Genomic DNA, 10,348 nt, shown 5'->3' on the forward strand with positions numbered 1-10,348 from the left:
ACCTACGCCCACTCCCTGAAGACTCCCTCTTCAGGTATTGCACTATTATCAAAGTGATTTTCCTTTTGCTCCAACAATAAAGTGGAGAAGCCTTTACAATTACCCTCTCTTCCACCAATCCCCGGTGCGACAGAGTACCATCATCCTTTCACACTCTCCAAGTATTAACAGGGTATCGTTGCCCTCTTACACTCTCCTGGTGTCGGCAGAGAACTAGCGTCATTTCACACTATCCAAGTGTCGGTAGATAACCAACATCCTTTCACACTCTCCAAGTGTATGCAAACAACCGACATCCTTTCACACTCCCCAAGTTTCAGCAGAGAACTGGCATCCTTTTACACTCTCCAAGTGCTGGAAGAGAATATGATCTTCTTCAAAGTCCTTCCCTCGAGCATCTTCAAAGAAGTAAGAAAAAGATTTTTTACAAACACAAAGATATTCTCACCTTTGAGTAACCTTGTGAACCCTTCACACTCTTAATATGCAAGAACTCTCTCTCAAACACTCTCCCAAATCACTCTCACACGTTTTCTCTTAAGAAAAGTTAAGAAGGATTCATCCTTAGTTAGTTTTTATGACTATTTATCTGAAACACACCAAAAACTATCCAGAAAATTCAAAAATTCAATTATGACCATCCACGAACGTATAATACGATCGATGATCGTACATATGAACAATTCAAAATTTGCTCATACAATCTTGTACGAACCAAATTCATACACATAAAATTATATGTATGAACTGACATCGTACAGTATGAACTACTTTAATCAAACCATGTTTCATTTGGTACAAAAATGGACGAGTCCATTTCATACACTTGGAATTGTCAGTACGGGAGTTCGTACTGTACAAACTCAAGTTTGTACAGAACGAACTCAACTTTGTACAGTACGAACTCAAGTTCGTACAGTAAGAATAATTCAACAAATTTTGTTGATCGTATGGACGAAAATGTACGCATCAATTTTTTACTATGGGCATCGTCTATATGAATCCAAGATCGTCCGAGACGAACAATTCAAAAATTTTACTTGTTCGTATAGACGAAAATGTACGCATCAATTTTGTATTCTAGATGTTGTCTATATGAACCCAAGATCGTCCCAGATGAACAGTTCAAAAAATTGACTTATTTATATGGACAAAAAATATACATATTAATTTCATACTCTAGACGTCATATATATGAAGGCAACTTCCTAAAGTACGAATAATACTTGGAAATTTTTTCCATCCATGATTTTATTAATTGCTTCTGGAGGAACGCTCACACCAAATCTTCTCGTACGATCTACAATCGTACAGTATGATTAGTTTTAAAAAGTTGTAAGTTTTTACACTTTCTTAGTGTGTGTGTACATGATTACTCAATTATAATCATGCTCTCTCAGACTCAAGAAAAGTATAAAAAAGTACAGACTTCACATATAATTAATCTTTGTCTAATTTGTCTTGAAGTCTTCAACTATCTGTAGTATGATTTTTCTAAAATGTTAGTACACACAAATAATAAAAGCAATATTTCCAATATATATTAGGAGAAATATTAATCAATACAATAATATTTTGGAATCATAAAAAATTCACATTATATTATAATATTGTTATGAAAATTAAGTTGCAACAATCTCCCCTTTTTTGATGATAGCAAAATATTAATTTATTGTTTGAGTTAACATTTAAAATAATTTTTTCCTTTGCTCCCCCTAAATGAATGACCAATTAAAAAATAAGTAATTCCCATGAAGGTAAAAAACAACAAACCTAAAAATAAAATGACACCAAATCAAAAATAACTTGAACAAAAAAACATTCACAAATGAATATTCAAACATTCAAACAACAATCACACATGCATTCAAGACATATACATATAAAAACATACACATACATGCATACAAATCATCAAACAACAATTATTAATCAATAAAAAAATTTATCAATCAGTCAAACAATATTATAACTCTCTCTTTTGATAATAACAAAAAGGAAAGTACAACTTGAAATGAAAGTTTTCAAAAGATAAACTAAAAGAGCTGAAGAAAAAAGGGTTTTAAACCAATTGCAAATACAATATTAATTTCTTAATACTAAAAAAGGAAAATTCAATATTTTAAATCAAAGAACAACTAAGTTAAGAAAAGTCAATCAAAGTCATTATTTATGCTAGATAATTCAAATAAAGATGATTATTGCAAAAATGACAAAATGAAGATTATTTAACTTCAAATTCAATATGTAATATGATTGGTAATTAGATGGATTTGAATTTGAGATTAAATGATAGAGAAAAGAACATAATAATAATTTCAATTGGTGATATTGTTCATCTTTTCAAAAATTTGTGGCACACTTTATGCATCTTTTTTATTTGGGCTAATTTTGTGCCTCTTTTCACTTTGCGAACCATTGTGCATCTTTTTTTATTTTTGCACACATTGTGCATTTCTTTTGATTAACTCTTTAGGTCTTTACAAAATTAGTAATCTAAATTTAAATTTCACTAATAACAAAAAATAAACATATTGAAAAAAAAGAAATAAAAAATAATAAGACATCAATCTTGCAATAATTATATTTTAGATATATTAGTCTAGAAGAACATGAAATTAATTCCTTATCTAAATCTAGTTATAAATTTAATTTTAGTTTTTTAAAGATTAGACTTTGTAAGGAAATTAATTTGTAGAGCAAAATTATTTATATCCCATTTCTATGATCAATTTCAAAAAGTTTATCTCAATAGAGATACTAACATTTCAAGAAGCAAGAATTAAAACATGTCATTAAAACATAGCACTTTTCATTGATACTATAATAGATCATATACATCCATTTCTAATTATACCAATCATAACAACACTTAATATCATCACATAGAAACTAAACAACACATAAAAAATACTACAATCATAAAAGAAAAACTATCATAACAACAAACACATAAGCCTAGTAGAAAGAATAACAACGAAGTACATTTAGAACTCTGAGGGGTCTAGAGGAGGTGGTGGATTGAACGTTGAAAAATAGCTATTCATCATAGCTATATTCATGTTCACTATGTCAAATTAACCACATATCCAACCCATGTCTTCATTCTAACGAGCATCCTGTTGAGTAAAGTGATTCTCAATTTGATTAGAATGTCGATCAAAATGAGTCTCTAATCTATCAAAGCGTTGGACTATTTCTTGGTAGAAGTTTTGGTCAGGTTCAGGTGTAGGTGCTAGAGCATGTGTATGAGCTCCCCCTTCTCCCTCAGAATCATCACTATCAGAATTTTGATCTCTCCAAAAAGTGCCCGAAAAGAAGCATCAGTGAAGTAGATTGGTAATTTAGTTGGAGGATCATGATGAATCAGATTATACTTCACATGAAGAATGTATGAAACAAGATTTCCTAAAGCCACATTTTTCTTCCTCTTATGGTGTGGAAGTCCAATTTCAAAAAGGTTGTACAGGTAGTCCATAATGAGTTGGGCTTCATCAGTAGGCTTTTCAGTCATAATCAGATAGGTGACTGTGGACAAAAGTGGAGTCATATTTACTTGATCATCAGCTTGAAGAATAATTAAAGTTCTTAAAATATGCTTGATGATCCTAGCATTTTGATTCAAAGTATAAACTCGAGGCAAATGACTAACTTGGGAGACACCTCTAAGAACTTTATTAATTTCAAACCAGTCAAAGTCGGCTCTATAGGTCAAAGTGTGGGCTCGAATTCCCTGCATTCTCAGATGAAGAAAGTTGCTAAATCTTCCTTAGTTATTTTCTACATGTTATTTTTGACCATAAGAAGTTATCTTGGAATGTTCCTCATTAACTCTCATTTTGGCCAAGAAATAATGAAAAGTTTCTTTATGGTAGGCATAAATGAGAGTGAGAATGAAAGAGTTTTGAGTTGAGGCAAATAAAGGCGTAATAGAAAAATAAAGATCACTCTGAAATAGAAGTCTAGAGGGGATGATTTTGGAAGTAATATACCTAAAATAGGCATCCTAATTCTTCTTAGATAGGAAGTTAGAATCCCTAGCACTTCCAGAACAAGAACCCTAAGAACTACGTGGATGTTTGCTAGAACTAGCCATTTCTAAGATGAGACTTTTGAGGGTTTTGAAAGGAGTATGAAAGTGAATGAAAATGGTTTCAAAGACCCTTCTATTTAAAGAAAAACAAAATAATCGTACCGTTTAAAATTTGGATCGTACGTATGATTTTAAAATTACATGGGATGAAAATATTTTCATATGTACGAATGAAAATGGCAAAAAATGAAACGGCTTTTCGTAAAACATCATTTTCGAGGAGTCCTTTCGTACAGGCTTTTTGACCAAACAATTGTATAGATGAATAGGTTTTATTAGATTTGACTTATGTTAAGAAAGATAGAGGTAGACCTAAAAAGACTTATTTAGAAAATATTAGAAATTATCTTTCTTTAGTAGATTTTAAGTAGAATTTGACTTTTAACCAGACATAATGGTAAAAAAGGATTCATGTAGCCGACCCCACATAGTGGGAGAAAGGCTTGATTATGTTGTTGTTGTTGTTGATTGTATAGACTAATAAGTATTCATTCGGGATTATTAGAATATTAAAGATCATTTTAAAGGCAATTAGGTTTGTCTCCCATAAAAACTGACATCTGGATCATACAAATGAAAACAATTTTGTATGTACGATCAGAAATAAATAACTGTCATTTTTGGAAAATCGTCCCCATGCGTAAAGACAAAACTGTGCAAATCGTATAGTACGATGACATTATTATATAAGATGAAACCTATGAAAACTAATTTTTGCATGCTCAAATCAGAAACTTAACATGTATATGCTACATAATTCGTACATGACAAAAAAATATTCGTACAATACAAAATAAAAAACATAAAATAATACATGATAATCAGAAAATATTTTTTAATCCAATTCATTCCCATCAAGTGACATGCTTCCAGTCTAAAACTAATAAAACAAAGAAGAATAAAAAATCGAACACAAACAAATAAACAAAAAATAATTAAACAGAAACAAACTAAACTGTAGAATATATAGAACAAATCAAGTTTGCAGAATTTTTAATCTAAGCATTAAGATCAATCACACCTAACCTCATCCTTAATGTGGTTAGTGGTTTTCTAGAAATATTTACAAGTTAATTTTTTGTAGTTACATGAGTTAATTCAATCTCTCCCTTAGCTACATGATCACCAATGAAGCGATATCTTATGTCTATATGCTTGGTTCTATAATGTTAAATAGGATTATTTGAAATGCAAATGACACTAGTATTATTACAAAAGAATGGAATTATGCCAATTAAAAATCCTAAATATATCGATTATTATTTTAGCTAAAGAAATTATGCCACACAACTACCTAAGGCAATGTACTCTACTTCAGTAGTAGATAGGGCTACTAAATTTTGTTTTCTACTAGACCAAGAAACTAAAGAGTTTCCTATGAATTGACATGTTTTATATATACTTTTCTGATCAACCCTATAACCTGTAAAGTCTGAATCAGAAATCTAATAATTTCAAATGAAGAGCTGTGCTTAGGATATATAATCTCTTAATTTTGATTACCCAAAAGATATCTTAAAATTCTTTTGACTGCTATCAAATGTGATTCTTTTAAATTAGATTGAAATCTAGCACACAAATAAATATTGAATATTATATCTGGTCTACTAGAAATCAAGTAAAGCAATGATTCAATAATCACTTTAAATTTATTTTGATCAACAGATTTTCCCTTAGGGTCCTTATCCAACTACACTGAAAAACTCATTGGTGTAGTTACATGTTTAGCATTATCCATTTCATATTTCTTGAGGATGTTCTTAATATACTTTGATTGATTAAGAAAAGTTTCTATCTCATTTTACTTAATACTAAAACCAAGAAAATAACTCAAATCTCCCTTTAAACTTATCTCAAATTCACTACTCACTATTTTTGAAAAATCATCACAAATATTTTTATTTGTTTATCAAAATATAATGTCATCAATATATATTTATACAATGAGTATATCATCTCCTATTTTCTTCAAAAAGAAAGTGGTATCCACACTCACTTTCATAAAACATCTCTCTACTAGGAAAGTATTTAACATCTTATTACAAGCACTAAATTCTTGTTTCAGTCCATACAATGTCTTTTTCAATTTAAACACGTGATTAAGAAATTTAGAATTTTCAAAACCTAGAGATTACTTAACATAAACATCATCTTATATCACTCCAGTCAAAAAGACACTTTTGACATCCATTTAAAATAATTTAAAACATTTAAAATAGGTAAAGACTAATAAAACCCTAATTATTTCAAGTCTTGCTATAAGGGCAAAAGTCTCTTAAAAATTAATCCCTTACAATTGTGGGTTTAACCATTGATATAAAAGAAGAATGATTCACCTCTTTACTAAGACCATGCGTAGTCCTTACACCCTTACTAGGTTCACCTAAAATCAATTCCTTAGGATGATTTTTTTAAAAAATTTCCATTCTTAAGTCAAATGGTTTTCTTTTTCTACATTTTCTTTCAAATTTATCTTTTCAATTTCTTGAGAGTTATTTTCAATATGATCCTCTTCCACTATTGGCTCTTCCAAAATGCCAGATTTATTAAAAATAGCATGTGTGGTCTCCTAAACTACCAAAGTTCTCTTGTTAAAAACTCTATAAGATTTTTCAATACTAGAGTATCCATGAAAAATTCCTTCATCAGATTTTGGATCAAATTTTCCTAAATGAGTTTTCCCTTTATTATGTATGAACACCTTATATCCAAAAACATGCTAATATGACAAATTTGGTGTTCTGTCCATAAGAAGTTTATAGGGTGTCTTATTTAATTTAGATCTAATATTTACCTTATTCAGAACATAATAAGGTGTACTGACTGCTTTAACCTAAAAATATTTTAGAAGTGAGTATTCTGCCAATATGGCTCTAGCAGCTTTAGTTAATGTTTTATTATTTTTTTTACTAACCCATTATGCTAAGTGTTCCTAAGTGTTAAAAAATTGTGATCAACTCCTTTCTCTTTATAAAAATCTTTAAATTTTTTATTTTCAAATTCACCTCCATGATCAGTTTGAATTGATAAAATCTCACATCTTAGTTTTCTCTAAATCTAAGTTAAGAAACTTTTAAATTCTTCAAATGATTCACTCTTATGAAATAAAAATTTAATCCAAGTGAATCATAAAAAATCATCTACAATCATAAATCCAAATACTTTACCTCATAGACTTAAAGTGCTAATCAGTCCAAAAAGATCCATATGAATTATTTCCAATAATTTGATAGTCTTAAGATCCTTAATATAATGGAATGATGACATCACCTATTTTTCTAGTTGACGTGCATCACATAGGTGATCCTTAGTAAAGTCTAGTTTGGATATCTCTCTAATCGATTCTTTTTGGGTAATTTTCCTAAGATCTTTTTTGCTTGCGTGACAAAGTCTCCTATGTCATAACTATGATTCATCACTAAATGTTTTAAGAAAAATGTATTAGAAGATTTAATACAATTTAAATCAAGTATATACACATTGTTTACCCTAGTTTAATGTAATACATCGTTTCTATTTTGACTTAATATGCAACTAGTGGAAAAAAATTATACTAGACATAACTGACTAATGCTCAATAGTTTATACTTTAAGCCTTCTACAAGTAAAATATTCTCAGTGAAAAAATTGTTCAAATTTCCAATCATATATGTTCCTACCACTTTCTTAGTAGTATTATCTCCCAGTATTAACATTTCCTCCATTCCTGGCTTCCAGCGATATGAATTGTGTAGTGTCTCCAATCTTATGCTTTGAACATCCGCTGTCTAGGTACCAAATTCTCTCACGAGATCTTGTATGAGAGTGCTTCTATAAGATAATCAAATGTTAGTCTTGGAAATCCAAATAAGTTTGGGTTCTCCTTTTGGCAAAATAAACTAGATATATGTTTGATATGACTTATTTTATGCATCTTAGGTCTCTGCACTAAATTAATTTTACTATAAATAGTACAAGTGTGTGAGATATGCCCAAGTAATCCACAAGAAAAGCATCTTACTCCAAGAAAAGGATTTATTAATCTACCAGTATTAAACTATCTTTTCCTAGGTTTTAAATTTTTAACTTTTTATCAGGATTAAAGAATTATTCAGGTGTAGGTTGAATCCTATTTTTCTCAAGTGCTTTCAATTGAGCTTTAAAAAAATGAGTTTAACTTTCTAATACAACATTATCAACTTTTAAATAATGCTCTCTATTATCAAATTCATCCATAAATATTTTAAAATAATATTCAAGTTTAGTGTGGGATGATTTTAATAGTTCATACTATTTGTTTAATTCATCATATTCATGCAATAATTTCATTTGGTTATTATCAATCAATGCGTGATCTTTCCTAATGATTTCATGCTCTTTTTATAATTCAAGGAAATGTAAGTTCAACCTATTATGCATCTTGTTGTGTTTTTTATATGTTTTATGAATATTTTCAGAAATATCAAATAATTCTTCATAAGTTAAGTCACATATCTTTTCTTGATCTGATAGATCAAGTTTGTCAGCCATTAAACATAGGATGGTGACTTCTTCCTCTACTTTGTTTTTCGAAGAATCTAAAGTTGAGTTCGCCCAAAAAGCTCTATGTAATCTCTTCTTGCCCTTTCTCACATTTATTTTCTCCTCCACCTTATCCTTACTATGATTAGCTTTAAGATTAGGACATTTAGATTTGATGTGTCCAGGCTTCCTACATTCATAGAAAATCACATTATTAGAAACCTTAACATTTTTATGGAACTTATCTTTATTTTACTGTTGATGTCTTCTTTGCTTCCTCTTTATAAAAGTACTAAATTGCCTTATCATCAAAGCAATGTCATCTTCATCCTTAAGCTAAAACTGATCACTCTCCAAATCATCCACTATTAATTCTATGTTCTTATCCTTTCGCTTCTCTCCTACATCAATATGTCTTTGAGTCACTCCTTACTCATAAGCAATTAATGATCCAAGAAAATTATCAATAGAATAAATAGTTAAATCCTTCGACTCTGTAATAACAATTATTTTCACATCATAAGCAGTAGCCAAAAAATAAATTATTTTATTCACTTTCTTAGCATTTGTTAGTTCCCTACCTAAAGCATGCAATGAAGTAACTATTTGAGTGAAATGAGTGCCATGTCAGTGATTGATTTATTTAGTTTCATGAGGAATAGCTCGTATTATGTAGTAAAATATTCAATCTAGATTGTTTCACTTCATTAGTCCCTTCATATGTGATACAAAGTCTATCTAAAATTTCTTTTCCAGTTTTATAAGTAGAAATATGCATGTAATCTTCATATTTAAGTGCATAAAAAAAATTGTTCAAACATTTAGCATTTAACTGAGTTAAGTCTCATTCTTCTATAGTCTAATCAGCAAATAGTATTTAAGTTCTGATGTAATCTATAAGCCTAGTTGGTCTAGTGTATCTTTCATGTACTAAAATCCACATGTGATAGTCAAGCGATAGAAGAAAAGTAGACATTCATACTTTCTAAAAATTGAAAGGGATGTTATCAAATAGTCGGGGTCTAGTGATCAAATACCATTCAGGTGTGTTACAGTTTTCAAAAGCAGCCATGATTGTTTTCAAAAAGTTAGTTAAACCTTAATTTTTGAAAGAAGGCTCTGATACCACTTGAAAAATCTTTATAGGTTGTTAGACCTATAATAATTGTCCCATTGCTAACCAAGAGGGAGGAAGGGGGTGAATTAGTTATTTTAAAATCCTCTTGAAAATTTTAGAAAATTGTTTTATACTTTTTGTACAAAGAGAATATTTCCAAATAAAAATGACTTTTCAACCATATAAATATAAAGTGCAGAAAAATTAAATTACAGTAAAATAAAAAAGAATACAGAAAATTTATAGTGGTTTGGTCCAACTAGACCTACGTACACTCCCCCTGAAGACTCTCTCTTCATGTATTACACTATTACCAAAGTCACTCTCCTTTTGCTCCTACATCAAGGAGGAGAAGCCTTTATAATTACCCTATATTCCACCAATTTCTGGTGCGGTAGAGTACCATCATCCTTTCACATCCTTTAAGTGTCAGTAGAGTACCGTCATCCTTTCATACTCTCTTAGTGTCGATAGAGAATCAACATCCTTTCATATTCTCTAAGTGTTGGCAGAGAACTGGCATCTTTTTATGCTCTCCAAGTGTCGGCAAAGAACCAACATCCTTTCACACTCTCCAAGTGTCAGCAGATAACTGCATCTTCTTCAAAGATTTCTCCTCAAGCATCTTCAAAGAAGTA

The sequence above is a fragment of the Dendrobium catenatum genome, unplaced genomic scaffold (genome assembly GCF_001605985.2).
Source record: "Dendrobium catenatum unplaced genomic scaffold, ASM160598v2 fragScaff_scaffold_1697, whole genome shotgun sequence".
Lineage (NCBI taxonomy): Eukaryota > Viridiplantae > Streptophyta > Magnoliopsida > Asparagales > Orchidaceae > Dendrobium > Dendrobium catenatum.